The sequence below is a fragment of the Columba livia genome, chromosome 6 (genome assembly GCF_036013475.1).
Source record: "Columba livia isolate bColLiv1 breed racing homer chromosome 6, bColLiv1.pat.W.v2, whole genome shotgun sequence".
NCBI classification, from domain to species: Eukaryota; Metazoa; Chordata; class Aves; order Columbiformes; family Columbidae; genus Columba; species Columba livia.
The window spans coordinates 24,637,133-24,641,819 of record NC_088607.1 but is presented as its reverse complement, the minus strand read 5'-3'; the positions used below and the strand labels follow the sequence as shown (position 1 = coordinate 24,641,819).

Sequence of the window (4,687 nt, the reverse complement as noted above, 5' to 3'; positions counted from 1 at the left end):
CTGAGGGAATGACAGGAAAATGTGCCAGGGAGGTTTAGGTTAGACATTAGGAAAAAGTTCTTCACCCAGAAGTTAAGCTCTGCTGCACCCAGCCTCCCAGTGAAATACTGAGGACAAGCTGGAACACAACGGAGTTTAGCTTCTGCTAAATTAACCTTCTTGATGCAACAGACACAAGAGAAAATTTTTTCATTATGAGAATAACCAGCCATTGTCTCCCCAGGGAAGTGGTGGATTCTCCAACATTGGACACTTTTAAGATTGAGCTGGACAGGGTACCAGGCCATCTTGTTTAGACAGTGCTTTTGCCAAGAAAGTTTGGACCAGGCAATCCTTGAGGTCCCTTCCAACCTGATATTCTATGATATCAAACTGAATTCAATATAAGTTCCAATTATAGTTTTAAGAATGATAAAAGCTCTCTTAGAGTTTCAGATATATGCTAAAATTTCTAAGAATCGAAGCCATGACATTAGCATCTGAAGACAAACTTTCCAAAATTCAGGGGTGAGCATGTTCATATGAACTCAACAAAAAGAACAAGAGTATTTGCAAAAACCAAGTTCTCCATTTCAAGCAATTCCAAATATTGGAAGAATTAAGTTTAAGTAAATCTTCACTTTGAACAACTGAAGTGGTTTTTGTCACTTCACTTCATTGACAGCAGCATTATCTAGGTTCTTTACAATATAAGCATCCATGGAGATTTACCATGAGAATGCCAGAGAAAGTACCTGACTTGTTCTGTATTAGACATGTACTGATATTCTGTACCACTTACATAGTATTTTCCAAGGAGGGTAACCAGCTCCACTTGAATACAGATTTTATATATAGTGTATCACAGTAATAACTTCATGCAACTTATTTGTTTAATTCAGCCTATTCCAGTATACAACCAATTTTAAATGACTGTTTCTTAGTTTCTAATTTTTTAATTTTTTCAATATATTTTGCTGACCAGTTGCTAATATTGGGTCATGAAAGATTATCTTGCACCATATGTGTGCAATACACTTAGCTTTTGCTGTAAAATTGGTCTTATGATAAACATTTTACCCAAATTTTACAACCTTTCCAATAAATGGTCAAAGTACATGTGCCTGTTATATTTATGATATGATTTTTTTAAAGAGATACATGGCAAAAGAATCTTAAGCAATCTGATTCCACCCTAACATTTATTCCCAGTTTAAGTTTTGTGTAATAGCCTGAGGAATTGCTTTCTTAACTCTTCAGTAATAAAGAATCAAGAAACAGATATTTTTTTCAATTTCTTTCCATTACATTTTATGTCCACATTTAGATGTATCTGGTAAAATCTGAACACTGACACCAATGTGAGAGTCCCCAAGGATTCACAAATATAATTTCCATGCCACTCTGAGAACCGAGAAAAAATGGAAAATGTGAGCTGTTATAAATTTGAGCTAATCTCCTCCTGCCATAACCTAAAATGATCGTCAGCAGCCAGGTAATCTTCCAGTATTCGATAGCGTTAAGAAGAGCTTGTCTATCTGAGCCTCAGTGGCTGGTAGGAATATCAAAATCTCCTAACATACTTGCACAAGCAACTGCAGTGTAGAATTCCTGATCCCGGCAAGCATTTTTTCAATGTTATACTGAAGGTCAGTGACACAAGATCAGTAATCTCCAGTAAGCTTGCTTTACTCTTCCATTTGTGTATCCTAAAATACCAGTTACTATATATGCACAAATTAAATAAACCTCATCAAATCCACAGCAGGACACGAGGGAAAAAATGTTTAAGACTATCATAGCATTTTTCATTGGTCCCATTTTCCAATGCACTATACATGCTAAGTCTTATTGGAAGTTGACAGGATTTTAGTTTCCTGTGAAACTAAGGTGCTTAAGAAATTTCAGATATATTAAACACAAAACTAACCACTGTGATATCACTATTTTAAACTCTGAACTTCAGAATTCCAGCTATATTGCTATGATTTCTAAAAGCTTAACCTTATTCATATGCACTAATTTAAGCTTACATTACTGTGGAGGAAAAAAACAAAACAAAACCCAACCAACCAACCAACACTTCTTCATTTACACGAAAAAGAAAGGCATGTTACTTTTTTTTTGCCTGATATTTGAATAAGAAGATTCCATAAAATGTTGAACCCACACATCAATGTTTCTGTGTCAGTAAAATGGGTGTATATCTGAAACAATAGCACTGTAAATCCTACGTTTTTCCAAGTCTTTAACCTCCAGACGCTAGAATCAAGACATAATTTTTTCTGAAGTGTCTGTGTAAGCTTTTAGCCTTTGCACTTCTTAACAAAAAATTGGTAACAGACCTGGATTTATATTACAATTTAAGAAAGAAACCTAAAGGAAAGAACCCCACAAAAGAGGCTTTTTGGGTGGGTGGGAGAGAGTATAATTTTGTTTTAAAAGTCTCAAGGCTGATTTCAGGGTCTCAGGGTTAAAGATCTCTTAATTTTGAAATTGTGTCAAAATCAGATTTCAGGTAATTATTCTGTTTTGCCAACTCCTATTATGCTGCTCTGTATTTTCAGTTTGATAGCACTTTTCATTTCCTGTAGTGTTGTTAATGCTACTACAGAGCTTGAACTTAGATATCTTTATAGATATGATATAGATGATATAGACATGATGATACTGATGCCATGGACAAACTAATTTGCAAGTCTTTGTAATGCTACAGTAGCACGCACAAGAAACAGTAACCTACTGCTAAAGGTAAATGATGAAATAATATCATTTAGACCAGACTAAAGTCACAGCAATACTATGGTGAAAGTAGATGGGTTGTACCATGGGTTGAACAGTGATGTCTTTTAAAACCACTTCTGCTTCATCTGACACACACAGTAATTTAGCAATTCACAAGAATTTTCGAGAATTCTCATTATTATACATGCATGATATATACAATTTAAACACATTGTTATTTTTCTCTTTGATAAGGAATTCAAATATTAGGGGTTTTTTAAAAAAAAAAACAAATAACTGGACTAACACAGTGCTGTTACTGAGTTGACACCACTGTTTTGCTCATCTCTGAAGCTGGATGACCACTGATCATGAAAGATTAAAGACAGTTTCCAGTGGGGCACCAGGAGCAAAGTTTCAGAAAAGGAAAACAAACGAATATATATATATATACATATATATATATATATATAAAAGTGTTGAAGTAACGGCAGGCAGCATGGTCATCAGACTAAAGTGTCTTCAAAACAGAATGAGAACAAAGGAGTTGAGAAAGGCATCAACAGCACAAGAATCAGAAAGATTCATATAACCAAACAGAAATATCAATAACTGTGAGGACCATATCATTCTTCCTGTATGAAAGCCACTACTACTAATCATCTTGGTTGTAATTTCCCAAAAAGTGTATACAAGGTCATAATCACTAAATCAACATTTTTCTTAAGCACAGAAACATTGAAAGCCATGGAAGCCCTGGGTCAGACAAATCTCTCCCTAAGCTGCTGAAGTAATCAGTGCTCTGAAATAGATAAAATGATAGCATTAACTCTTGACTCCGCTATTACAAAAAGCATTTTATAAAGGACTGTCTTCTTTGGCTAAGGATGCTATTCTATCAGCCAAGACTAATTAGGAATAAATGCTAAATAATAAAATAGATCTCCCAAATGTCCAAATTTTTATTGGATGCTAGGATTTTATTTAGGTAAAAACTAATAAAAGTTGATGTTAATATGCAGGTTTAGTCAATATTTGTGATGAACCTGAACTAGATAATAGAAATCTCTAAATACCTTTTAGCAACTCCTGAAACTATTGTTTGCTTTACAGCCACAGCAATAGAATGGCGTCTCATTTTCCAGAACCACCTCTCAGGTATTTCATACATGTTTAATAAAGAAAAGTTCATTTCAGGTCTCTCATATGAGGCTTTTAACTTCACTTAAAAGAGAAAAAAAAAGGCTCAGAGAGACTAGGACATATGTCTCAACAGCAAAAGCAGGACTAGAACTCATTAGGAGTCATTTAGCATTAATCACAGATTACATGTCTTGCACTCAAACCCAGTTCATAACATGAGAGTGTAGTACACAAGACTGGACGATTCTTTTAACACATTTTATTCATCTCTAGTGCCATCCTGCTTTTCCAAGCTTGCTATCACAGTTTAAAACAAACAAATAAATAAATAAAAAGCTGCTTCTTGCTTGAATTGCCCTGTTTGTAATAGAGTCCCATCACTAGTTATTGAGGCAACGGTCTTCAAGTTGTCACCAAGATCATGTAGCCTTTTCTTTCCAGTAAACAACCTTGTTGAAAAATAGAGCTTCCTAGCCTTAGGCTGCTGAAAATAGGTCCCAAAAAAACCTGTGCTCTTTTGCTACCGAAACAAAATGTCAAAAAAAGGTAGTTTCCTTTAAAATCCTGAATGACAGCAGTCTACACAGACATTCATCTGAATGCACAACGACTTAGTTGAAACACACGAATCGAAATAGTCCATGAGACATCAGACCCATTAGCTACCTACAGTAAACGAATGTTTGTCATGCTCTGACTGGTTCTGTGAAAAGCCCTGTCTGTAACCCAGGCAGGTGGAGCGCAGGAGAGTGAGTGACACAGAGGCTGAAGCGTCAGCCCTTGAGTGATACAGTTTCCCTTTGAGAGGTATGTCAGGTCATTTTAGGCCTCTCTTTCCTAT

General features: G+C 35.4%; 1 protein-coding gene across 18 annotated transcripts in view; it reads right to left on the bottom strand.

Annotated features, from left to right (window-relative positions):
• The window catches only part of LRMDA (leucine rich melanocyte differentiation associated), a 702,006-nt gene that overhangs the window by 56,644 nt on the left and 640,675 nt on the right, over positions 1 to 4,687 (bottom strand). The window lies entirely within an intron of this gene.